The sequence below is a fragment of the Mycteria americana genome, chromosome 21 (assembly GCF_035582795.1).
Source record: "Mycteria americana isolate JAX WOST 10 ecotype Jacksonville Zoo and Gardens chromosome 21, USCA_MyAme_1.0, whole genome shotgun sequence".
NCBI lineage: Eukaryota > Metazoa > Chordata > Aves > Ciconiiformes > Ciconiidae > Mycteria > Mycteria americana.
Genome location: NC_134385.1, coordinates 2588864 through 2616085, shown reverse-complemented (window position 1 = coordinate 2616085; position 27222 = coordinate 2588864). Strand labels below are relative to the sequence as shown.

General features: G+C 52.7%; 1 protein-coding gene across 5 annotated transcripts in view; it reads right to left on the bottom strand.

Annotated features, from left to right (window-relative positions):
- The window catches only part of NFYC (nuclear transcription factor Y subunit gamma), a 36936-nt gene extending 18827 nt beyond the window's left edge, over nt 1–18109 (bottom strand). For 3 of the 5 annotated variants that reach the window (XM_075522565.1, XM_075522568.1, XM_075522570.1), the window contains exon 1: nt 17977–18109. The gene's annotated coding sequence lies outside the window, so the exon portion shown is untranslated. Of the gene's footprint in view, nt 1–13607; nt 13794–14851; nt 15284–17976 lie in introns of those variants that run through there. The other 2 variants (XM_075522567.1, XM_075522566.1) reach the window with 2 other exon arrangements.
- Nucleotides 18110–27222: the final 9113 nt, after the last annotated feature.

Sequence of the window (27222 nt, the reverse complement as noted above, 5' to 3'; positions counted from 1 at the left end):
GTATAATGCAGAATGTCAAAAGCACAAAGTAAGATTTAAAATTCAAATCTTTTAATTGAAACAACTTTTAAAAAGCCTCATGCCTGTCATTTAGTATTCTGCAACTGCAGGATGTTAAGCAAGTCTGGCATTCACGGAGACTTGTATCTTTGCAAACAGTTTTATTTACATGTATGTATCAGTAGTCATCAGGAACTTATAAGGAGAAAATAAAGGGACAATAACTGGGTTCAGACTTTCCTATATAGCCACGCTGCACCGTAGTGAAGACGAAGAGGTCAGGACATGCCGCATCGATCAACCTTGTCCTCTGGTGACTGAGACAGGGCCAGCCTGCATGGCACTGTCCAGGCACATTTCAAGTTCCAGCTGACACAATTCTTTTCCCCCCATAAACTCCTGGTTCAAGTCCTGCCTTTTTGATAAGGAACTCTTAAAACAGCTCTAGTTAATATTAAAATGAAGTCAGAGGCACAACTTGCAAACCCCTTGGAACACCAAGACCAGCCTTGCTGGCTTCCTGTGCGCGACAGGAGTGTGTGGCTCCGGCAGGATTCCCAACAGGGATCGCAGCCTGGAAGGATCAGGGAGACGCACCAAAAGCGCATGCACACATAGGACCTGCTGAGACACAACCTGCAGGACAGGACTCGGTGCTTCCCATGCACCGAAAGCATCTTGGTGAAGGCCAGAAGAGTCACTGCTCACTTCTCAAGCAAGCAAAGCAGAGGAAGCCATTGAGTTACTGACGTTAAACACTCCCAGGGTCACCCAGAGCAGCTTTGAAGTTTCCATGAATGACATGCACACACTATGCACAAAGAATAAGTCTTTGTGTCTCTCAACTTACAGCAAGAGAGAAGGGGTGTTACATTTTCTATAGGGAAAGATCTCAAGATACACACAGATATTTGGGCGTTGCCATGTAATGGAAAAAGACACAAGAGTAGCTTTAGCTCTGACACAGGCAGGCACAAACCCCGCTTGCTTCTGATCCGCATGTAAAGGTTTACTTCAGTCCCTCCTCAAGCTGAAGGGAAGCACAGTAACACTGTACACAACACACCAAAATACCGATGGGAGGCAGCGGCCAATTGCCAGTACTTTCAAAATCTACTATTCCAAAGCAGTGATGATCCATAAAAATCTTACTAACAGATCAAAGAGATGAACGTCAGACAATTAGTTCGTTACCTCCTGCAGCCTACGCTTTCCACGGCAGACTCTGTGAACAGTCGTATTTTTCTTTCATCAACCCGAGAAGGGGACACGGGAGGCGTGGGAAGAGCCGAAGGGGATTTTGACAGGGGATGACAAAGAGGAGGTCAGAGGATCGTATTTTCAGTCTCAAAGCAAGAGTTCAAGACAGGAAGAACTCCAGGTAAGGAACCTATGGAAATAAGTGACTGACAAGTTAGTTGTTGAAGAGTAACTAAGTATGTGCATTATAATACTATCCGCCTACAAACAAAGATATTTCAAGTATTTATAAGAAAATACAAAGAGAGAAATTTTCTAATGAGAGTCTTAAATTGGCATTTGATTCTCCCTCCCTTGATCTGCATTGTCAAACATAGACAAAAAAAATAGTTTAGGCACATAAATAAAAGCTAATCCTTGAAATCTGCGCTGTACTGGCAATATTTCAGCACTAACACTTAAATGGGGTCTTTTCTACAACTGGAGATGCAACTCATCTTGAAGACAAGCCAAATCACTTTTCAAGGCTTTATTTAAAGATACAAATTACCTGCATTCAACCCACTTAAATGCTGTACTGGAATATAATGCTCTACATAACCCTAAGAAACAATAGGGTTTAAAAAAAAAAAAAAAAACCGAAGGAACAAAGAAGAAGAAAATTCCACCACCACCGCTTTACCCTATACTGCACGCAAAAGAAAATTCCTCACATTAAATATATGCCTCTGTGGTATTCATCCAAATTTCAGGAAGAGCTAGAAATGGTTTACTCAGCCATCTATAATTTAAAAAGTCCTGTTGATGAATACAAAAAATTTCCTATCTTCAAGGTAAACACAGGACTGATTTCAGAATACAAAATGAACAGCCTGACACTCGACCCAAGGGACAACTGCTGCTTTAAGCAACTGTTTAGGATAATTGTTAGGAAATTGAGTAAGAGTAGAAACAAGAATCACCAACAGGCTGATTTTCTGAAAAACTTATAGAACAGAATCACTGTAAACTCAAAAATAAAAGCCTAAGCAGGTTAAAACTGCTGAGAACATTACTACTGTAATTTCTTCCCATTAAAATATAGATATATAAGCGGCATTGAAGGTGCTTGCAAGCATTAGAGGAGGATTGTAAGGAAAAGAGAAAAACCCAAACTGTCACACAAACCTAGGCGCTGGCTCTGCGAGACAAACTAACGAAACCGTTCCTGCGCAATTAGGTGAGTTCCTTCACCCAAGGGGAAGCTGTGTCCTCTTCTTTTAAGAATGCCTCATATCAGGATTAGTGCCAACAAAAAAAATACCAAAGCACACAATGGAAGATAAGCCCACCAAAGCTAACAGGGAGGCAGTTCCTCCGATTTCTCAGTATCGGCGTCTAAACCTGTTTGTCTTTTTTGACATGCAGTTTGCAGGGAAATTTTAGAGCTTCGTTATACTCCATCTTTCCTCCTCTAAAGATTTCCTTCACAGCCCGGTGCAGAAGGGGAGAGGTGCTCTGAGGATCCCCATGCTCCCCGCATTGCACTCACGTAACGCAGGGTACGGTCTCTCAGGAGTTTTAAGAGTAAACTGGCTACTCCGACACCATCTTGTTGGTGAATAATAGAAGTTAAAGTCCATCTCCTGTGTCACCTGGTCGCCACAAAGCGTAACCGCAACCAGAGAGAACTTGCCGATTCCAGCAATGCTGCGTCTCCGTACCGAAGCTGGGCAAGTGCCTTGCAAGCTTGACACGCTTCTGCTCTGCACAACACTTACTTCACAAAAGCCATCATCTCACCGGTGCGCCTGATGCTGCATGAAAGTAAACAGGGGTGCTACGCTGAGCTCGGATTAGCTGAACTACCCGCGTGAGTCCCAGGAGCCTGCAACCTAAAAACCAGGCTATGCAAAGATGCTATTCCGAGATGCTCTTGCAGAAGAATCTAGATGAGGTTCACACACACAAAACACACTAACTCACAACACGGACACATTACTGAATTAGATAGAAGCAAGCAGACAACCCCTCCAAAAAAAAAAAAACCAACCAAAACACAGAAGCAAGAAAGAAGGGTGTAAGAACAGGAGACGCTGGGATACACCTGCTTCACAACAGCCAGTCCAGTCCACACAGCCTGGAATATGCTCCATGAAGGCAAACATTTTGTTTCCAGACTAAGGGAAAAAGAAGCCAAAAAGCTGAGGCCTACGCATAAAACGCCTGGAAGCGATTACAGAGCAGATTAGCAAGCACATCTCGAGAACCACGACATCAACACTTCACAATTAGAGCTTTTCTGCTCACTGGAGCAGAACACCTTTTACAAACATTAAACTTACAAAATCTGTGGCAGCTGACAAACACTCAACAGCTTCTCTTCACAGGAGCACAAAGCAAGCACGAAGACTCCTCTAGTGTCCGTGGTTGTTTTTTTTTTTGTTGTTGTTGCTTGTTTGGTTTTTTTTAAACAGATGTTAGTTTGTGCTCTTTCTTTAATGCTATGGGAAGGGGGAAGCAGTCAAATGAAGCTGTCTCACTCTGGATGCCTACAATCTGCACACTTGAGCGAGAACCTGCTATTGAAAACACAAGCTACAGTATAATCACAAATAAAACCAAGATCTCTGATCTTGCAATTCCACCCAGAGCAGGTACCCAGAGCTCTTCGGCTGGAAAACCAACGGCCAGGAGCAGCGCAGCAGACCCAGCAGGGCAGCAGCTGCCAGCCACGGGACATTCCCGGGCATCGCTGGTGCCGCTCGCCAAGCGGGCTTGGGAACGGGAACTGGAGGACAACCTCCCCGGCCAGCGAGGCTCGTGTCACGGCTTCTGACGTGCCTACTTTTAAGTTACTCCTAAGCTGGCCTTGACTAAGAAGTCAACCAAACAAAGTCAGCTAGGTGGAGAGCAGGTCTAAATGAAATTTATCCAAATATCTGAAGGGATATGCAAAGAGCGAATGCCGGAGGGAAGCGCTGAAAAGCCTTGAGGCTCTCGACGAAGGAGGCACTAACTCAGCAACATCGTCAAGTACCACAGACCCTGGTGATATCAGAAATGTCAGGTTCTTTGCATATTGTACAGTCATATCCCCATGACTTACGTTATGGGAAAGAGCCCGTTTTACACAGCGTTGTAGTACATGGCAGTAGAAGCATATTCCACCCAAACATCTTAAAAAGCTACATCTGAAGTAAGATGGAGGCTAAAAAGAAATTGGACAGAAGCTCAGGCAAACATTTTGCCTCAACATCCTTAGATTATAGCTACAAATAAGGATAACACAAATATTTCTGAACACTGCCACTGCAAAAACAAATTCCCCTGCCAGATTCTACCACCATACAAATACAGATTTAACACCTCCACATCGACAGTGTTTAGAAGACACCTCCCAACTCTCAAGATGCTGTTGGTTTTACAACATCCATTATCCCACAAAACTCGTAAGTTAATTATTAGGAAGTAGTGTTACAGAAAAGGAGAAACAAGCAATGCAGTTCCTCTTTTAAAAAAAAAAAAAAAAAAGAAAAGAAAACCAAAACCATCTTTACTAGCAAAGAATAAATACCAATGCCACAGCACCTAGCAAAAACTCTGGAAGTCTGAAGAATTAAAAATAGATCCATAGAGCTGAAAAGTGAATATTTAGAATAAATACTAATCCCAGCATTCTGTGATACTTCCAGTCTGATGCACTAACTCTCAAAACTGTAGCGTTCTGTTTTGGGAGCCTGTCCTTTGATTTAAAAGTAAAATGTGCAGAGCCACACTTGCATATCTAAAGAATGAGCTCTGTGTAGCAATAAGCGCCAGACACCTGATCCTGCCAGAATCAGAAGGAACAATCTAGCAACCAAGAACTCGTTTCACAAGAATAAAAAAAATACTGTTTGATATGAATTTAGTAACAGATTTATTTAAATGCGAGCAAAGGAAGAGTCTTCGACGTAGGAGAGAAAGCCACACACCAGCACCCTTTGCGAGACGCTGCTCTCATTACGTCAATTAGAGCAATTTGCAGTACTGTCTTGAGGGAGCGGCAGAATACCAAATGCAGAATATACACCGAGTTTGAAATGGACTACGACAGCAATCTTTGGCCTCAGCAGCAATCGCAGGGGTTGAAGCCATACTGAAAGGTCGTCTCTGTGCTGCAGATCAACAGCACCTGTTTTGCATGACATTATGCCCTATGCTATCTTATTTTAAAACAAACCTTTGGGAAGTCACGTTAATGGTCTAAAATTGCTTCCAGAGAGATGCCATGCCTCAATTCACTGTACATTTTCTCTGCTTCAAGATCTACTCAAGTCAACATAGATGTATTTTCAGCCGAGTCTCCTTTCATGAAATGAGATCAAATTTATTTCAATTACAGTTCCAAACTACATGTTCGCTAGGCAAAGGCCAAGCAACACAAGTGCACAGCACGGCTGGAAATACAAAGGTGCCAGAACCACAGCCAAGAATTACTTTTACTTGCTTTGGGAGGTGGCAGTGGTGGCATAAAAATAATTCTTAATGTGTTTGAGATCAATGGTTTCTTCTTCTACCTTAATATTAAGGCCTTGCCCGCTCAATTACATAAAATTTTTAAACCAGTAACGCAATTCAGAAACTCAAGTCATGTTGGCCGTAGAGCCGGCACTGCAAACAGATATTCTTCCAAACCAGCGCCACGGACTTTGTGTTGTATCCGTTTTCTGCACCTGCTGTTCACCACAGCTCTAGCTTTGACCAGGAAAGCAGTAAGAACTATTCAGCCTTGCCAAGGGAACTCACCCGACTTCTGACACTGCAACAAGAGAGCACGTGAAGAAGGTCTCCACATGGCCACCGGGAACACGGTCTTAGATGGGCACACAACTAGCGTATCATCCTCTGCAGAAGGTTTCCTAGCTATGAAATGAGGCAACCCAGTTACAAGTCCCATCAAAACCATACACAAACCCCATCTCCATGGCACATTTCTGACCCGATGAAGAATCAGTAGCTGCCACCAGCAGCAAGAGCTGAACAAACCAAGTTTGAAATAACACTATAGAGGTCTAAAAAAATAAGATGTTGCCACAGTGTGGCATAAAGCACCGTGGCAGATGGATTAACCACTAAGATTTGTGCCTGGCCCTGCCAAAGCAAAAGGAAAGACGCAAGCCGTAGCACGCAAGGATCCGGGGTTACGACACACCAGCCTTTGGCTCTTAATGTTTTGAACGATGCCATGAGAAAACCCAGTGAATGGGAAGGGGGCTTGGAAAGAGCCAGGCTGGCATGTGCTGCCATCGCTACACGTGCCAAACGCCTTCCGAAAGGAGGAGTCACTGCAGTGTACACATCCCGCTGAGACTCATTTCCAGTGGTATGTCAACAAGACAGCACAGAAAAGGCTTTGCCTATAAAACATTACCTGAACAAGCACCGGGGGGAGGAGGGGGAACACCGCAGTTAAAGAGATTTATACAGTGGTTTTTTGGACACAAGATCAGCTTTGAACAAAACCCAACAGTCATAATAAAAGGGAAGCAGGAACACTTTAAAGATTAAACATAATTGACTATATAATCCATAGCATTACATATACAGCACAATTATTTCAGCGCATCACAGCAGTAATGATGCTGTTATTATTAAAGCATAAAAATGTCTATCATTATTCATAATTTGTTGCCTGTATGTAATGTTATAACTAAACCATAGGCCAAAACCAGAAGTCTTAGACTTTAAGTTTAACACTAGATTTACTTATCCAAAAGATATGGGAAGTCTCTTCCATTTCTATAAAACAGTGCTATAAAATCTAAGGCAGCCTTTCAGGCAGTGGAAAAAGGTGATGATCACAACCTTAGCAAAGTCTGAAGTTCTGCTCTTGATGAGAACACAAGCTTTCAACTTTTAAAAAAGAATTTCAAGAGGCTTTCAGTAAAACCAACATAATTCAAAACACAAGCGCTTCCTTCCAATGTGCTATTATAAGAAACTTTTGCAATTCCTCAGTTTTATTTTTATCCGTTCCCTCTTGCGGTATTACATACACACAATCCTCTAAGCATATAGCTGGCACCATAAATGGTTGATTTCAGCCGATGGGAGAATCATTCTAGGCTGTTGGATAAGGTGCGTATTTGCAGATTTCTCTTGTTTGATAAAATTAAAATTGAACATAATAGTCAGGCTAGTTAAATGCTGCACTAAATTACCTGCAGAGGATATTGAGTACTTATTGCTAAAGGTTTTTAAGAGAAGGTTGCAAAACGGTGTTTAAGTTGAGTTGATCTTGCCTTAGGGCAGAAAAAATAAACAAGATGACCTCTTCAGGTGCCTTCTAGCCCTTTTTTCTATGAATATTTAGCAGTAGATTATTCTATCTTCAAAGCACCATTTGAACATTAGCTCCCTAATACCTCTAATGCATTGCTTCTGTTTTCATTCATGCAAGGTACAGCATTTGGTTTAAGCCCAAATCAGCTGCAAAGTCAGAGAGAGCGATCTGGATTACCGCTTCCAACAACAGACAACTCGTTAAACCAGCAAAGTTTGCTTTCAGTGGCTAGCAGGGCCAAATCTGCTTTGCACCACTCCCATTGCTGATCTGCTGCTAAGAGCATTGCAATCGACATTTTGCTGGATCACACGCACAGGCATGCCTCCTACTCCCCCCCTCTCCACCCCAGTACCTATGGCAGGAATTCTGCTCCTCCCTTCTCCCATCCCTGGACCCTCGGCAGCTGGGTTTCAGCACACCGGGATAAGAGCTGCCTCTCCACTACCCACTCAACAGGGAGAGTGCGGAAGCAGCAGACCTGATCCCGGCTCCTCTAGAGGGGAGGTGGCAGGGCCAGAGTAACCACCCCGACTTCATTCATGCAAAGCAGAAATTGGCCAGATAACTTTCCTGATACTGAGTTTGTTATGAAATTACAGCCCTGATCTTGCAGAGAGCTGCACAAAATTGCAAGCAAGCCAGTACCTTCCACTGGACACTGAGCTGGGAATGGCCTCACAGGAAGGCATGTGCTACACGCTCGGCAGGAACAAGAACCGAGTCTCCAAAGCTGCTTCAGTTGCACAGGACAAGAGAATATCCTACAGCACAGACAATGCACAGCAAAGGCATTTTACTGAACACACACACAACAAGCACCCAGAGAAACCGTTGAGTTTCATACCTTAATACAGAAGACAGCGTGACCTAGCAGTTAAAGGCAATTGCTAGTGCAGACAATGGTATGCTGCAGGCTCTGGCAGGTGATTGTCAGTTGGCTTTACTCCTTCGGGAGAAAAAAAATCTTGAATAATACATACTTTTACAGAAGCATTGAGTTTCTGTACGTAATAGCACTGTTAAAAGTTCTCTGTCCAGGAGCAGTCCTCGTTAGTTTGTGCACAGAAAGACTGAAGATACACACAGACTATATTTAACACTGGGCAGGGTTTTGGGAGCGCACATAAATACGCAAGAGGCTGGTATCAGAAACCCACCAGAAGCACGGCGTGGTACCAGAAACCGTGCTACAGAATAGAGAACTGACCTCCCCATAGTGCAGCTCCAAGTCAAAAATGAGGCTGCAAATATTAGAACACCACAAAAAAAAGCGCACAGGACACTAGTTTTTTTAAAAAGGTAAAGCAAACAAAGTAATCTGAATTGTTGTTTGTACTGGTTATTTTACTTTCCTTTCTTCTTTGAATGAAAGAGCACAAGGGTCACACTTGATATTTGGTGTTTCAACAGTTAAACATTATTAAATAGTGGCTCTCTACAGTGCAATTTTGGCAGGCAAGCACACCGACTAAGAAGTAGAGGAAGAAAATTCCCAGACAAACAACAACAAGTGTCTAAGATGAATCGTGCTGCCTCTCCAGCTCCTAAATTAAACACCCAGCAGAAATGGAAAAGCTCTTTTAAGTAGTGTGTTCAAGTTAGTCAAGTCTACTTCACACGATAAAACAGTTGGCACATAACAAAAAAATACTGCATAGTGTGTACTTCACCTTTCAAACTTTGATCTCAACCAACCTAGCCTAAAATTGATGTTATGTATTGCAGCTTTTTAAATTTAAAAGAAATTACAAGCTACGCACCTCACAACGTATTTCCCAGTCCTGCCATACATGCATTTTACTCGCTTCCCTTTAACAGTAGCCTAAATGAGGGTAACAAGAAATAAAAGTGATACCAAACTCACCTTAACAAAATTACATGGTCTCAGTCTTGAATAGTTGTGTGCTTGCACTTTTACAGAAAAAAAAAAATCTAGTGAGAAACATTAAGGCGGTGCCTTGCTTGCAGAGGCAGGAGGCATCTCACCCAGACTTGTGCCATATGGGAATGAAATTTCACAACTGTAGGGATATCAGCTACTCATAAACCAAGAGTACTTGTCACATGCCCTGAACGTATACAATACGCAAACCATATGGTATATTAGTAAGTCAAAGTTGAAATCCGACAAAAATCTTTCCAGGCCCATAGGCACTATTTTGGCATCAACAAGTGGCAGCATTAACCAAGTGATAGGCTTCATTTATTCAGAAAGTGCTTCAAATATTTCAAAACCCAATGACAGTTCAACACCCAGGCACCCATCGCAGAGACCACCTCGGACTGCTGTCCCCAGCAGCTCAGAAAAGCAAGAGGGGTATTGCAAGAGGGGTCTGACCAGCGTTTGGGTTGGTTTGCCCGTTTCTCTTATTTTGTATTTTAGGCAGCAGAAGTTCTGATCATGCAACATACACGTTTACTGCTCTGGAGTAGAAGCACAAGCAAAATGCCTGTTAAGACAATATGGATTAAACAGACATTCCGCCTGCAGATTTTTTTTTTTTTAATATGTTAGTTGATATTTTTGAATTATTTATAAATAATTCTGCATTACATTAAGAGTTTCTATATAAAAAGCCCGAAGAGTGCGCTCAGATTTTCTCATCCTTCTGATAGCCACACAATTTAACTGGCTGAAAAATCTAAATCGGGTGCTTGCTATTAACCTCCTGGCTACACCGGGACCCGGGCAGCAGCTGGAGCAGACAGCCGTCATATGATCCTGTGCTAACACACAGATGCTGCAGCACATTTAGGGCAAAGTTATGCTTTAATTTTAATGCAGCCTTAAGTGTTGTGTCTTTCTTTGCTCTTCTGCTGCATTTTTATGCTCAACCACCACCGTGCTGCTAGAGAGGGAAGAGGGGAAGGCAGAAAGAATGATTCAAACCACAGCAGGACAGCAGCAGATACAACCTAGAAAACCGTGAATGACAAATATGAGTTATTCACAAGAACTTGTGATGGTTTTAAAGCAGAGTGAAAGGCCATACCAGTTTATAACTGGTTGTTCTGGGTAGAAAAGTCAAATAAATGTACTGCTTTTAGGGGGCTGCAGGGTTATTTTTCTCTAGGGATTAGTCTAATATTCCATGTTCCTATTACTGTCTTTACTCACTTTAAGTTAAATTATCAAACGGTATCTTGCAAAAGTTAAAAACAATTCTTTTCATAGAAACATCGATAAGCCTTTTGCCTCCTGAGATCAGCAGATCTTGCTTAAATGAAGCATGACCTGCACTGCTCAAGAGGCAAACAGGATGGTCTAATCAGGCCTTTCTCTTTTTTCTTTTCTTCTCTTGTATTCTAAAAGAGTCATCCTGTATTATAAACATGCAAATCTATACTCTTCTGGGTCACCTTCAGTGAATGAAAAAAGACAAGTGAAAGTGACCCATTTTGATTTATCAGGAAGTGACCAAGTAGCAGAGCAAGTTATAAACAGACAGCGGAAGAAAATGCCCCCAATGAGATCTCAGCATGTAGAAAATCTTAAGTTTTTGAGAACTTCTTGGAACTCCTGGGAAGCTTTGGCAGGTATCCTGAAGTTTGATCTTGCTGTCAGTGCCCCTTGTAACAGTTGCTGCGCTTTTTGACCCTCTGAAACATAAGGTAAACTGTCTTCTTTATCAAAACATAATAATTAAAGAGTTTACATTAACAACCATACAATTTTAATTCACTTACAACATGGGCAGACCGCTAAGCCCTGAAATTAAGAAACCGCTTCATGTGCCCACACTATTAAAATACAGATGTCACGCTACATTATATAAATGCAAGTTACTAGTCTGATTTAAAAAAAAAAACACAAACCACCACAAATACACTGGCTTGAAAGGTGACCTCTTGCAGGCATCCACCACCCTCACAGCGAGGCGCACACGCATCCTCCTCCTCCTCCCTCCAGCCACTGTGGTTCTCAACCCAGGGCCAGCAATTTCCCACAATAAACTTGTCCTTTACGCCTTCACTACTTGCACTGCCAGTTAAGTTAGTACAAGAAACAAGCGTGGAAAAGTTCCTTAAACAAAAATACGAGCCTGTTTTCTGAGCCTGCGTTTCCAGCAGGTAAAACTACTAGGAAAGCCCAGGGGACCTTTGGGGCACAGAGGACACAACTAACTTCACTGAGCAGCGTAAAACAGGACCCAAGAACCTTCCTTTCCCTTACGGTGCTGCAAGAAAAAGTCAGGAACTGGTATAATTTGTTAATAAATCCCTTTACAGTGCTACCAAAAGCTTTTGGTTTTTCCTGCTGTTCTTGACCTAGAAAGATCAAGCAGCACACATTCTTACACAGCTACAACCTCTTGCAAGCTGAAGCAACGAAATATGATAAACACTGGGTGTAGCGAAGACCTCTGCAGGATTTCTTACTTCATCTTACAGTAGCTGCAGATTCCCTCACCTTCTTCCACCCCTCAAAAGCATGTAGCAGCTGAACATATCCTAATTTTGAGGCAAAAATAATCTTAAAATGTCTCATTTTTGCTTAAAGATGCTAACAATGACCTTCACACTCACAGTAAATCCGCCGATTCTGGCCGACAGCCTGCTACAGAAGTTACTGCTATTCCACTAACATACCAGAGCAGCCACCATTATTAATAGATGACTTACGGTGACGTTTCTCATTCTGCCCCCTTCTCGGATTGAAACTAGTATGACATGCCAGACGCCACAGAAAGTTGAATAAGCTTTGCCTGAGACAAGGTGATGCTATTCACCAGTCTTAATTTAAATTAAAATACCCAAAATAATACTTGAAGGCTGTAACAATTCAAAGACCGTTCAGCTTGAAGTTCAACCCCAAGACGCAGTCCTTTGTTAGCAGCTGACACCGACGTGCAGATCAGGTTCATGTGCCAGGGCCCACTTTTCTAACATCCCTACAAAAATAAGTTGCACAATGTAATTACCTCTAATTTTCAAAACAGTACTTTTAAGGTCAACAATTAGCAATCAGGGGGAAAAAAAAAAAAAGAAAAGGATAAGATGAGGACTGAGAACACTCGAGCCGTGTCACCCAGTTCACCCCTGAGAAGGCAAGGACAGTAATAGCAACATTTAGCATCTCTCGGTAGGAGCGGAGGAGAAGGAATGTCTGCAATGTGATTCGACTCCTCACTGAAAACTAACTTTAATTCTAATCTACAAACTATTTTCCGTGTCCTCGATGCCCTCGGCCATCGGGAGCAGCTTCGTTTTTCAACTTTGATTCTTTTTTTCAGTGCAAAGTGCTGTAAAAAAAAAACCAACTTTGTCCTTCATTCTCGAAACTCGGAGCAGTGGTATTTCAAGGTCACTCGTGCTAGCGAAGGAAGGCCTAGCTCCAGCAACTTTAGCTGCAGCACCGCTCTGACGGCGAGAGCTGCGCGAGAGCCCAGCCCAGCCGGAGCTGGGGGTGTCACTGGGACAGCCGAGAAAGCCCTTTACGCTGGAAAACTTCTAGGCTGAGAGGCACTCTCACCCCGTTCCTCCGCCTGTCACCGCTGGGCTGCGGGGCTCCGATGACCTTCAGTGCTTATTTGCAAATAAAAAGGAAAACAAAGGGCTGCTTATACTTGTCAGGAGTTTGCCTGGCGGTTCGGGGGTGATGGAGGCTCCGTTACCCCCCCGGAGCCGCGTTTCTGACCGGGGCCCGCGGGCCAGCTCCCAGCCAGCCGGGCAGCCCCGCCAAGGGCAGCCGGGGGAGACCCCCCCCGCGGCTCGGCGGCAGCCCCGGGGGGGAGGAGGGGGAAGAGGCGCTGCCATTTTCTGCCCCCCCCCCCCCCCCTCCCCGCCCCCGTTACCGGCCCCGGCGCGGCGCCCCGTGCAGGGCGCGGCCCCGCGGTGCCCCCAGCCGTACCCGCCGCTCCGGGCCCCAACCGCCGCCGCGACCCGGGCGCCTCCCGCCGCCCCCTGGAGCCCCCGGGCTGCCCCCGCCCCACCGCCTCCCCCTCCTCCCGCCGCGCAAGGCCGGGACACCCCGAGGCCGGGCGGGCAGTCCCCCCCCCCCCGCCGGGGCCTGCTCCCCCGTCACCGGGCCGGGCCGCAGTCGCCCCACCGCCCCCCGCCCCAGCCAGCGCGGCTCCGGCCGCCGCGATCAACTTACCGGGCCGCGGCCGCCGCAGGCCCTGCCCGCCGGTCGGGGGACGGCTGCGGCGGGGGGGCGGCGGCCCCCGGGCCTCCCCGCCATCCCTTTGTCTTTGAGCTGACCGCTGCCTGCCGGGACTCCGCGTCCCCGCCGGACCGGGCCGCCTGCCCCTTTAACAGCCGCCGCTCAGCCTACCCTGCTGCGCCCGCTCGGCCCGGCCCGCCCGCGCCTATTGGCTGCGCGCCGCCGGAGGGGGGGAGAGGGGGGCGCGGCCCCGCGCGCCCATTGGCTGCCGCCGGCGGCGCAACCTCACCGTCCACTTCCTGTTTTAAAGTTACCTTGAGAGGCGGCGCAGGGGTCAGAGCAGCGCCCGCCCGCCCCGCTCCCCGCCCGCGGGCCCCTCCGCAGCGCGGCGGCCGGGCCCTCATCGCCCGCCCCGGCGGCTCCGATTGGCCGCTCCGTTCCTATTCAAACAGACAGAGGAGCCGGGGGGCGGCTGCCGATTGGCCCGCGCGCCTGTCACTCCAGCAGCCCCCCCCGCGCCCCCTCCCTCCGCGCCGCCGCGTCACGGGGCGCCGAGCGCACCGGCGGGTCACGGGGCTGCGCGCGGGCTGCGCCCCGGCCGCACGTGCGCACAGACGGGGGCGCGTGCACGCGGGGCGGCCGTGCTCGCACACGGGGGGTGGGGGGGACACACGCACGGCCAGCACCGGCGGCGGGACCGGGCCGGTGCCTCCCGCATGCAAGAGGCCGTTATCCCCGCGGTGCAGGGGAAGGCCCGCGGAGCACGGCCCGGCACGGGAAGGAGCGCGGAGGTCCCGGGGCAGGCAGCGCGACGGGGCCGGGAGACATCTCTCCCTCCACCCGGCGTGCAGGCAGCTCGGTGCTCCGCGGGCACCGGCTGCCGGGGCCGCTGCAGGCCCGCTCCCAGCCAAGGGCTCGGTGCCCGCCGGGCCTGGGTCCACCCGACGCACGGGGACGGCACCTTCGGGGACAGGCGCACCCCGAAAGACCCGGCAGTTAACGTCAGGTGGCACTTCCCGCCTCACATCCACCGAGAACGTTCGTGCGGCGGCGCAGCGACCGGCATCAAATACACGCAGGCGCGCTCCGATGGATAGGTAGAGACTAAAAAAATAATCCAGGGGTTGGAGAAAAGACGGGCTGCTTTTCGGGCCGATAAACTCCCTGGTTTAGCAGGGGGCCGCCCCAACAGACGCCCTCCTGGCGCAGACCCCGACCCCTCTCCGTAGGCCGAATACCTCCGACATTCCTCCTTGCGGGACGCCCCGGGAAGCGAAGCGAGCGCTGGCAGAGCTTTCACCTCTCGGCCACGTTCCCCTTTGCAGCTTTAACCACGCACGCAACATCCCGCCAGCATCGCTTCGCCCGTGACGCGGTTCTCGGAGCCTCCGAGAATGCTGCGGTAGCTCTCGGATCGGACTGAAAGTTGGGAACGGCGTGTTAGACGGAGCACGGATGATATTTTAACCTGTGCAGACACACAACTTCCAGCAAGTTATCAACAACACCCGAAGGGATTTCGAGCTGCATTCCAAGATAAAACTTCGAAACGCTGTATCTGCTTGATTACAACGTGCTGAAATTACAGCTTGACAATAATGTGCTTACAGGATTATATACAGAGCAACAGAGGGAAAAAATATTACGAAGCACAGCCAACGCTTTACTAGCCTTGCGATTAAATCAGTTTGAATCAGATAGCAAGGAGAGATTAATTTAAAAATAGATCTTCCTAGTGATTTATTAAATATAATTGGTTAAAACATGTCTTTAAAAAAAATAAAATAATACTTTGCAATGCTTTGTTCTCTTCCTGTGTCATTCCTCAGATAAAAGCTGCGGTATGCTTACTATTAGAGGTATGCAAGGTACTTCCAGGCGGTATGCAAAACAAACCCACAACAGCCCACCGCGTTCCTGCAGAGAAGAGGAATGTCTCGCTGGTATTTCGAGAGGTAACGACCGCCCAGACGCATCCCCACGTGCCTTCTCGCACCGTGACGCGACCCCGTCACCTACGGGCCGAGAGCCCCTCTCCTGCGCGTGGGTACAACCCAGCACGGCCACGGGACCAGCTACCGCTCTCACAGTATTTAATAATTCTTCATGACAGCGAAAAAAACCAAATTAATTTTGGGTACCCCTGCAGTAAAGGGTTTATTTCCATCATTGCAGCTGTTCCTGCTCTGAAATCAGGCAGGGCAGTTGAGCTAACACTCAGGAATTGCCGAAATCCCGCTTGCAAGACTTAACTACAAAGCTACTGGGAAGACATCAGGAGAAAGGAATGCTCTTAACCCAGTAACTGTCATCTGTCGCTGCGGTTTGCAGGTTGCGGTGCTTCTAAGAAAGCGTCACTGCACATTACTCATGTATGGCATGAGAACATACACTGACAAATACGACTTCTCTTTATAAAGTACAAAATAATGGGAGGGACCGGGTTGGCCATGCAGGATAAATGACTGGCTCAAGGTCACCCAGCCAACCCGCAGCGACCTGAGAACCGGCAGGATTACACCTGATTCTCAGTCCGCGCTCAGAGCGAGCAGCTCGCTCTGCTGCGCGGGGGTTTCAAAGGTCCAGCTCAAGGCACCGCTTTTTGCTTTGACCATGAACTCGGTGTTTATCCCAAAACCTGCCCGAATCCTCCACTCGGTGTGGTCGTAGTGGCCCAAAGGCCACGAGCCCCCGCACCGGCCAGCGTCTCAAACGAGCCCTTGTAACATTGACACGAAAACCAACGTGGTTATGATGGAGCGTGCGATGCCAGAAATGAGATTATATCAGGTTGTCACCACGATGATCAATGCCGAAGGGACGGTAAGCTGGGCCCAGGTAAGTTTAGGCTGGTACCAGAACACGGCTCAGCCAAGACAAACACAGATCCAGCAGGAATAGCCTAGTCCAAAAACATAACCTAATTTAAGAAGGACACGGGTAAGCCTAAGAAAAGACACGCGACGTTGCCAAGGGCAACAGCAGCAAATGATGCTTGATGACCCAGGAGGTCTATTTTCTGGATGTAGGACTAGAGGAAAAGTTAACCACATGCTTGCGGACCGTTTGCTCCGCATCGCAAGTGAAGCCAGTGGAGACTTTCCTTTTAATTGCACGTACTCAGACAGCTATTGAGACAGACAAGAAGTATTTATTCATAAGTACGCGGAGAATACTTCACTCAACGAGACAAGTGTCTCAAAAGGCAATATGAAGAGTCACATTCCAAGAGAAGTGGCCAGCATTATTGTTTTTTCTTCTGTGAGCAACCTGAAGTCTGCCAGAGCTCTGGGTTCAGGAGCCAGCCCTGGGACACAGCTCACTCAACACGAAGCGTAAGCCGGCCCTGCCACCAAAAAGCTGTCCTGGCACCCTGCCGGTCCTGCGCCCACCCCTCAGCCCTGACCCCCCGAACACCCGCACAGCTAACGATGCGGCCGGAGAATGAACTGACCTGAATGAAATCCAACCCAGCCAAAAAGCATTAGCTTTCATCCGTGCCATAGCCATGCTGCTTTTAACATACAGCGCTTTACCAGTTACTGGGGGGCATTCCTGTCATCTTCTCAGCTCAGGAAAAAGCAGAATCTAGGGAGACCACATTTACACGCAGATATTTTCAGAGCTCTCGGTGCCCTTGGGTTTTGAGCAGAGATTAAACAATCCCTCAGATATTTACCAGGGACTCACAAATTATCTCTGACCGCTTCACGGCCTGCCTCGGGTCCTGCCCCTCTTCCCACCAAGCGTTGGGGCAGACTCTGGAGAAGCCCCTTAACGCTTGGGCGGAAAACAACCCTAAAGATCGGTAAAATATAGCATCACCGGTACATGAAACTGAACTCTCCCACAGCAAATCCCTTACCGGGGCCCGGCAGCTCGGGCCTGCCGCCGACCGAGGCGGCACCGGGCGCCCCGGGAAGGCCTCCGCGCCCTGCCCTGCCCGCCGGCCGTCAGGCGGCACCTGCCCCGGGCGCTGCCCGCGGGTCTCAGACGCTCCGCCAGCCCCGGGACCGCACGGGCCTCCCTTTGTCCCAGCTGGGCCCGGCCGCTCCCCCTCCGCCCCCCCCCCCGCGGGCGAGCCTCGAGCGCGCCCCTCCCCCACCCCCGGGCCGCGCGGCGAAACGGTTCGGTTTCCTGTCCTCTCCCCGGTCCGCTCCCCGACGGCCAATCAGGGCGCAGCTCCCCTCGCCCGCCTCCCCCGGCGCGGGCCAATCGGCGGGCGCGGTGCGGCTCTGCCAATCGGAGCGGAGCTGCCGAGGGCGGGGGGGGGGGGGGAACCCCTCGGGCCGCCCCCGCCCCGCGCCCCCTCACGGGCCGCCGATTCCCCCCGCCGCGCTCCGCCCGCTCCCCGCGCACTCACCGGAGCGGCCGGCGCCGCGACCTCCGCCTCCTCCGCCCGGCGCCCGCGCTGCCTCCGGCCCGACCGGCGGGAAGCGGGAAGGAGGGGGAGGGGGGTGGCCAGAGCAGAGCGAGCGCCCAGCGGCCGAGAAACAAGATGGCGGCGGATCCGTGAGGCGGCGGTGCGGAGGCTCCGCCCCTTTCCCCTGGGCCGCGGCACTGCGCAGGCGTATGACCCGGGGCTGATCTCGCGAGACCTGCGCTGGGGAGAGGCGGGGGAGGATCCACCGGGCGGGGGCTCGGTGGGCCGGAGCGGGGGCCCGGGCCTCGGCGTGAGGGGCCGCGGGTGCCGGCCGTGCCTGGAGGGGAAGCCAAGCCCCTGGGTGCGGCAGGGCCTGGTCCAGGTCGTCCCCGGCCTAGGCCCGTGTGGGCCTGGGCTCCAGCAGGGCCGAGGCCTTAGGCCGAGGTGGGCAGGCCCCTGGGCAGGGAGCCCGCTGCCTCGCTCCCTGTTCCTCACCTGAGGCGTTGAAGGAAGCTGTCGCCGCTGGTCACCATGCCCGAGGTCCTGGCTTTTCCCCAGGCAGCTACCTGGCAGCACAGGGAGCGTAACCGAGGGTCCTCCCAGGCCCCTGCTGCTGGGGCTGACAGATAGAGCTCTGCATCCCTCAGCCCAGCCACGGTGCAGGAGTTGCTCCTCCGTAGCTTGTTGGCTCATCCAGGGAAGTTTCCAGCCGTGCCTGTCATGGCTCTGAGAGCTGTCCAAATTAAACGTCACTGAGCTGTCCAACACTCTTCACGCAGGCCTCTGATCTATCATCACAGGGTAACTTGCTGCTACTATCCTACCCGAGCTGGAGCCAATTCAAGCAAAAGTCTGTGCTCCAGTTCAGCCAGCTAACGCATTTCCCAGGGCCTGCTTTTCTGGCTCGGGCACATGTTACACTGAAGCATGACTCATGCTGCTTCAGTATTTTTCCCATGAAAAAGTGCATCCTGAAAAGCGGCTCCATCTTTGCTTCCTTACTGTCTTTCTGGTGCCCGAATCGTTTGTATCCAATTTACAACTAGAAAGAGGTTTTGCCTGTCTGGTGCTTTAAATGTCACTGGAGGTGGAAAAGGAAAGTCGGGTCCTGTGTGGCTGCTGTGCTTCCCCTCACCCTTTCCACGGAGTTTCCAAAATAGGTGATGTCTGCCGGTGAAGTTGCTAGTACGGTGTTTTGCTGCGTGGGCTCTGCACCCTGTGCAAGAGAGGAGAAAAATCCCTCCTGCATCCTGCAAACACAGAGAGTTCGGATCTGCGGTTGCTGTTGCATGACATTTGCCCAAATGTAGGAAATAGGACAAATTTCTACGTACGCTGCGGTTTCAGAGCTTGGCTGCCCTGAAAACTACGCGTTGGCACTGAAGTGGGAGATATCTTGCAGCAAATTCCTGCAATTTTATTGAAAGTCTTGCAACTTTGTGACCTCGGGGCACTTGCAAGGCAGCCAAGAGAAATAAAAGTCGTGCTAGTTGTTTTTTCTTTTATTAATTCTCACAATTTCTAAGCTAGCCTCCTTTTGTTGTAACGTTTGAGGGTGAGGATATGCGATGCTATACGGTCCCTCTTCAAAATGACTCATTTATAAATCAATTAACCGGCACTGCTGCTGACTTTGCTGCCAGGCACAGCTGTCAAACCAACCAGCTGTTTTTCCTGCCAGGGACCAGGCCCCGCTCGAGGGGTTTCTGCACAATACCCCGCTCCTCCTCCCGCTGAATCCTTTTGTGTGCCGTTGCGCTGCGCCCGTGATGCTCCGTTTCCTCCCCACCTGCTCTCTCGGCAGCAATGGATGCATTGTCTGGAGCCGCTCGGCTTCCCCAAGAAGGATCGCAGCCATCTGCAAACAGAGGTCTCTGTGTCAGCCTGCCCAAAACGTGGAGGAGCCAAGAAAAACAAGAAAGGGAAAAAAAAAAAAAAAAGCAGCAGCACTTTTCCACTCTCTGCTTTATCGGTGCTTGCATAAATCTGTTGGTGGTTTGTTGATTTCGCGCTTAACCAACATCTGCTACCTGCTCAGCCGATTCCCTCCCGCGCCGGCAACGGGGCCCTGAGGAGCTGTGCCGCAGTGATGGCACCCCGGGGCCGGATTTTGGAAGGGCTGAAGTTGTTTGACGCTTAGGAAGAGCGGCTCTTAGAGCAGAGGTGACATGCCGCGCCCTTCTCCTCGGCTCAGCCCCCTCCCGTCCCCCGGGACGCCCGTTACAGCAGTCCTCTGGACTCATCCCAATAAGCTGTTGCTTTGGGGCAGTTATCCCCAAGCAAAGAAAGGTGTGGAAAAGAAAAACCTGGGTATAAATTATGTATGGACGTGGACACGCTGCCTTGTAGATTTGGGGAAAAAAAGAGGCTATTTAGGGCCAGATTTTGGGGCCCGTCAGTCCAGCAGGTTGCCCCGTTGTCTCGCATCTCGGTTCACGCTTGATGCCGGGCCGCAAACCTGGCTCCTAACCCAGCTTGCAAGTGCCGCATCCCACCTGGTACATCTCCCAGTTGGGAACCATCTATATGATATTTAGGTATATTTAAGTTAAGAGTATGTATCAACGTGCCTGTATGCGTACACGCATTTCTGGAGGCCCTGTAGAAACCTTGTCTTCTGCATTGAAAGGAAAAGCCGGAAAGATAATCTGACACAGGGGAGATGATGGTTTGGGTGTTGCCAGAGGATTCCTCGGGAGACCAGCAGACCTGAAGGACAATCTAGTGGCAGCCCCGGTGCTGTGGGTCACCTGCGGCTTCGCTGCTCGGGCAGTTTGAGGTTTAAACCCGGCTCCCAGAACAGCAAGGCGCTTTCACCTTCTCCGGCCCAGATAGGAGCCCCCAACCAACCATCGCTCTCTCCCTAGTTCTCCCAGCCCTCCGTCCCAGGGCAGAGAGGATAGGAGTCATTAAACCCCCCCAGAGTTATGAAATCTAGAAACCTTAACTCAAGAGCTGCAGATAAGCCACTCTGAGCTGAGACGCTCGGCCCAGCTCTAACTGGGAGACCCCATTTCCCGGTGAGCACTTCCATCTTGCCAGCAGCGGGGAGGAGATGCAGCTCCCAGCTCGGAGCTGGGATTTGGTTCGGCTTGCTTGGTCCCGCTGCAGGACAGTGGGTTTCCCAGTGCCTGCAGCATCCCGAGGAGAAGCAGATGGTGTGCTAGTGCCTCTTGCCTGGCTGGTACCCAGCACAGATCAACCACGCTGGCTTTCCCAGTAGGATACTGGTGAGCCCACGTGACCCGATCGCTCCCTGCAGAACGGCAAAAGGAGATTTTACAGCATCTCAGCGTAGCTCCTTCTCCCGCAAGAAGTGGGACACGGCGCAGGAGCGAGAGAGCAGGCTGCAGAGCTGACGCAGCACCGACAGCCTCCCTGAGCACCAGCAGCAACGTGCTCACCCCCGTGGGCAAGGGCTCCAGCGACGCCAAGGGGACGAGCCCTCTGCCCACCCCACAGCCTGGCTTTCTGAACTAGCGACTGACCAGGGGCAGCAGCATTCTGGAAAACACTCTGCAAAACACGCCGGGTTTGCCCAGTCCCGGCGTAAACCGTCCTCTCCCCATAACCCTTCACGAGGTGCAGCCCTCTCCCTCCCCGAGCGCCCAGCCCCAGACCCCCACGGCAGCCCCAGTCTCCCGGCATTTCTGCCCCCTTCTTTGTGTTTTCTGCTGCCCGTTAACATCCATCTCTCGCTGGGACGAGCAGCAGCCGTGCCACGGGCCGATCTCTGCCCTGCAGAGGCAGGGTAGGGGCAGCACGTGGCACCCACGGGGTCTGCAGAATCCTGGGGGTCACCCGTCCAGGGACACCACGGTTTGGGGTGCCTACGGTGGGGCTTGTGAAACCTCTTCTGCGCTTTCCATTAACCCACGGCCGGCACGCTCGTCCCCCTGCGCCACACGCTGCTGATAGCCCCTGCAGTACCGTAAAGCCAAGCCCCACAAATCCTCTTACGTGGACTTTACCGGTGTAATCACATTAAACCACCCCCTTTTTGTGGGCGCAAAACCAAAACGTAAAGGAGAAGGTGGTGAGGAGCCGACGAACCGGAGAGCTGAGCTCCTTAACGAATTACGAGACATTAGAGATGGGAAAGCCCCGATGGGATCCCAGCACAAGACCAAGTCCGGGGCTTTTGTCCATCCTGCTCCGGGGAAGCGCTTCCCAGGGGATCGGCTGCAGGGGCTGTCGGTGCCGCGCACCCCCAGCCCCGAGTGCGCGGGGACGAGCCCCCGAGTCTCTCCCGGCGGGCGGTCAGCGAGGGATCCCGGAGCCACCTGTCAAGGGAAGCAGAAACCCAGAGTCGGTCAGAAAGTTTCCTAGCAATCAAACTGAAAACTTTGTCATTATTACATTATTATTGCCATGAAAGTTCATGTTTTATCATCGAAATGCAGCAGGTGAAGAAAAATGTTAGGAGAGGCTTTTCACCATGGAGGAACGTGTTTTCACTATCTCTTCCCCTGAAACAATATGTTCCCAGGACTGACACTTTCCCTACAAGCTGGAAGTTTGCTTTGATGAAATAGCCTTCCCTACCGAGATATTTTCAGCTAGTTTTTCTAAATATTGCTCATAAAGGCCCCCTCCAGACAACCTCTCTCCCTCCCTGAGTTTGTTTATATGCTTCGAATTCTGTTAGGAAACCATCTCCCTACTTCAGCGATGTTTTATCCAAGTTTCCATATTTAGTTCTTTCAGCTATTCCTGCTCCTTAACCAGCTTTCCCGTGCACAACGCCGGGACCCGCCGCATCCCAGCTCTCCCCGGCATCCCCTTCCCCTCCAGCAGCTGCCGCAGGGGGAATTTTCCCCTCATCCTCCCTGCACCGATGGATGCCCGTTGGGCACCGTACTCGCCAACCCACTCCGGGGACGCGGTCCCAAATCACCCCCCAGGCCCTGACCCCAATAGGGGGAACCCAGCGGAGGCTTTCCCCACGAGGGTGGGGTGGTTCCCCGCAGCCCGGGATGCCGGTGGCAGCCCCGGGACCCCCGGCATGGTGAGGATGGGGAGCCCACCCACCGGGAAATCCAAGCCCGGCATTATTTTAGGGAGGGACAGAGTTAAAGTTGGCGAAGGAAGGTTTCCTCCTGGCACACGGCTCCGTGTCAGCCACGGTGCGCAGCCTGCAGAGGCAACGCAGGGAAAGCACTGGAGGAATTTACCATGAGTAAAAAGAGACGCTGCTTAGAGTTTGTATTAGTGTTTGTATTCAGGGAGCCAAGGTGAGTCCAAGGGCAGCGCGGGAACTGGGGCTGCCTCTCCGCTCAAACTTTCTCCTTCGGAAGGAACCAGGGCACAACGAGTGCCCCCTCGGTCCCCGTCCCCCCGCGAGGGCCACGCTCACACTCTGGTGGCAGCCGAATGGGATCGGAGGCGGGAAGTTTATGTGTTCCCGAAGGAGCAGGCACTGCGGCCACCCAGGCTGAGCAGGGACCGGCTGGCAGCGCTTCAGGTCTGGCTGGAGGCTCCCGCAGTCCCGTGGGCAGCCCTGGGGGTCTGGTTGATGGGTGTGGGGTCTGGCTGGCGACTCTTGGGGTCCGGCTGGCGGTAGTGGGGTCTGGCCAGTAGCTCTTGGGGTCCAGCTGGTGGGAGAAGGGTCAGGTTGGCAGCTCTTGGAATCCAACTGATGGGTGTCGGGTCCGGCTGGTGAGTTTTGGGGTCTGGCTGGCAGGTGTCGGGTCCTGCTTGAGGCTCTTGGGGTCCGGTCGACGGGTGTTGGGTCTGGCTGGTGAGTTTTGGGGTCTGGCTGGCAGGTGTCGGGTCCTGCTTGAGGCTCTTGGGGTCCGGTCGACGGGTGTTGGGTCTGGCTGGTGAGTTTTGGGGTCTGGCTGGCAGGTGTCGGGTCCTGCTTGAGGCTCTTGGGGTCCGGTCGATGGGTGTCGGGTCTGGCTGGTGAGTTTTGGGGTCTGGCTGGCAGGTGTAGGGTGCAGCCAGCAGCCCTTAGGATCCAACTGATGGGTGCAGGGTCCGGCCGGTGGCTTTCGGGGTGCAGCTGCCAGCTCTCGGCGTGCAGCCGCCGGGAGCGGGACGCAGCCGGCAGCTTTCGGGGGGCACCCGGCAGCCGCGGGTTGGACCCCCGGGGGGACGCCGCTCCCTCTCCGCGGCAGCCCGGGCCGTCGGGGCCGGGCCCGGGCCCGGGGCTCCCCCGCCCGCCGCTCCCAGCAGCCCGCCGGGGCCGAGGGGAGGAGCGGGCACGGGCGGCGGCGGCGGCGGCAGCGGCGGTGAGTGCCCGCGGCGGCGGCGCGGGGTGGGGCGCTCCCGGGCGCCCGGGACGGCGACCGCCTCGGTCCCCGCGGCCACCGGCGGGGAGCGGGGCCGCACCTGCCCCGGAGCATCCCCCGCCGACGGCAGGGTGGGGGGGCGGTGATTTTGGGCGATGCCCGTCGCGGATGCGGTGCCCGGTAGGAGCGGGACGGGCGCTCCGGCAGCCCCAGGGTGGGGGGGGGGGGGGGGGGAGAAGGAGGACGGGGGGGGGGTCCTGATCCCCGGTGGGACAGCCCCGGTGCTCCCCCCGCACCCCACGGCTGCCAACGAGGTGCGCCTGGCACCCCTAAAACATAGCCCGGGCTCCGAGCAGAGACGTGAACACCCCGAAAACATCGCTGCATCGCAAGCGTGGGGGCTGCGGCCGTGCTCCCCCGTCCCCGAGGGCTCCCCGGCCGGGCAACTGCCGGGGCCGGTTTACCGGAGCCCTCCCTGGCTCGGGGTGGCGGGGCAGCCTTTCCCAGCCAGCGGCTCGGGAACGGGAGCGTTTTCCCGTGCCATCCATCATCCCCGCTGAAAGCCCGTTGACGTCAACCCCGTCCCGTGCACGCTGGTCCCCGCCGCCGGGAAAACGGGGGGTAGGGAGCGGGGAGAGCGGGGGGTCCTGCCCGGGGAGGGCTTGCCTCGGGGCCTCATCCTCGCACCGAGCGGCCCACCTAACGCCAGCGGTCGCCTCACCCCGAGCTTTCCGGTGTCTCCGGCCTGTGCTTTGTACATCGATTTGACTCTGCTCCATCTGGAGAGCCCGCTCTGCCCTCCGTGGCGTTTTGGGCAGGTGCTGTGGCTGGTCCTGTAGGGAAATCCGTTAAAGAACTGGTGAGGAGGAGTGAAACGATGCCCCAGGACGGGCAGAGGCCCCTGCGCTGCTCCCTGCTTACTATAACTGGGGTTACAGCAAGTGGGGAGAAGCCCGAGGGCAGCGTGGGCATCGCTTATCCCCCGCAGGAGCGAAGCACCGGAACGGGCATAGGCCTGGCCAGCCACCGCGTCCGCTGAGCTGCTGCGGAGCGATGGCTGCTCTGTGCCTCAAAATGGTCCCCAGAGCCAGGGCCACCGCGTGGGCGCTCACACTGAGCTGCAGAATTGTCCCCGTGGGAGGTGGTGGCCGTGCCGGGCTCTGCGATGGCCGGTGCCCGCTCCCGGGGGTCCAGGAAGCATCGCGAGGAGTCTTTCGAGGCTGAGCAAAACAATTAGCCCTGGGCTGAATTGCATCACTTGGTGCACAGGGAACATCCCGTGGGGCTGCGCTGCTTGTTTCATTAATGTGCTGAGAGCAGGAGCCTGCGGATCCCCTCGGGCCAGCGGCACGGGGATGGGCTTCACCTGCAGCACAAACCCAGTGGCTTTGCTGCCAGGCACAGCAGCCCAGGGTCGTCCCCGTGCCGCAGGACGAGGGGCCACCGGCCCGAACCAGCCCTGGCACCGCCGGCTGCGTCGCGCAGCCCCTTCCTCGAGCAGCGGAGCGGCTGCTCCCACGCCTCTCACCTCCAGCCCCGGTTTAGACGTGTGCCCGTTTCTTTCTACATCAACACCTCTTGAAAGCCAGCCCTTCTGCTGTGCTTACACATCTCTCCCAAAGAGCGACGTACCTTCTGACATCCTTTTGTGAGGGCAAACTCCTGCCGCCTGCCACGTCCCAGCGCTCCTCTCGGCGGGCACAGCGCTCCTGGACTCTCGCTTCACCCCCGTTTCAGCCCCATCCTTGCAGCACCGGTCGCAATAGCTTTTGTGGGCCACGGACAGAGGATCAGATCACGGCATCTTGGTCTGCCCCTTGCTTGGCCCCTTGCACCCCAAATTAGGACACAAATCCCCACCAGCTTCCCCCCCACACCCCGAGGTCCGTCCTCCCGCGGGTTCTGCTCCCCCTTGAGCTCAGCCGAGTCAGCCTGTGCGGATCGGGCCCTTTGTGGGCTTACGCCTGCTCTCGCTGTGCCACGGCCCTACGGGAAGCATCACATTGATGCAAGATGCAGTTTAAGGTTATGAAAACGCCCAATTTTCCTGCTTATTAAAACCCAAGCCGTGCGACACCATCTCCTTGCATCCATTTCAATGCACTTAAAATGTTTTGTCACAGCATCTCTCAACTAGCAGGGAAACAGGCTCATTTAGTAATTATTTTAAAGTGATTTAGCGCAGGATTGACAGCCCTGCTGACACACCATGCTCGCTGCCTGCCGCGTTCAGGGCCTCCCCACCTGCCCTGGGATGCTGTGTTGGACCGCGGAGGGATCGCGGTGGGAGCCTTCCCGGGCCCCGCATCCTTCCCACAGGCGGTGGCAAAGGGACTCCCGGAGCTGGAGGTCTCTCAGCCTGCAAATAGTGAATCGCACCTATTTTAGTTGCTGGGTGGTGGAGCAATGCGAGAGCATTTCGCCTCCGCCCTGGCACGCTTGTGCATCGCCCCTCTCCCCGGCCGAGGCACGTGTGCTCCGGTGAGCAGCATCTTGCCGGGAGCAGCCGCCCCAGCGCCCCATCGGCCCGTCCTCCCGCTCTGCTGGGGGTGCGGGTGCCGGTGCGGGCCCAGGAGAGCTGCCCTGGCTCCTCTCACCGGGTCGGGTGCAGACTGTGGCAGAGCGATGGGTGTTTGCCGTGGGCAGTGCCAGGCTCCTGCTGTCTCTTGGCATCACTCCGGCTCACAGAAGTCTTCCTACGGCAAGCAAGTTTTCTGCTGATTCCTTAGGAAGTTTTGCTATAATAATGCAGTCTTAGCATTTAAAAAGCAACTTTTTCTGCAAACAGCCTGCCTTACCCCCTGGCTCCCGCTGGGCTCTGGAGCGAGCTGGGACCTGCGGGCTGGATGCGGCCAGGCAGGGCGGATCGGACCCGGTCCGATGGGGTGGCTCTGGGCTGCTGGCCCCAAGCTGTCACAGGGCCGCGTTCGCCAACCTGCTGCTGGACACAGAGCTGGGGGGGCCACGGGGGCCGGGGGTGGGTTTGGTCACCCATCCTGGAGCTGCGGGGCCG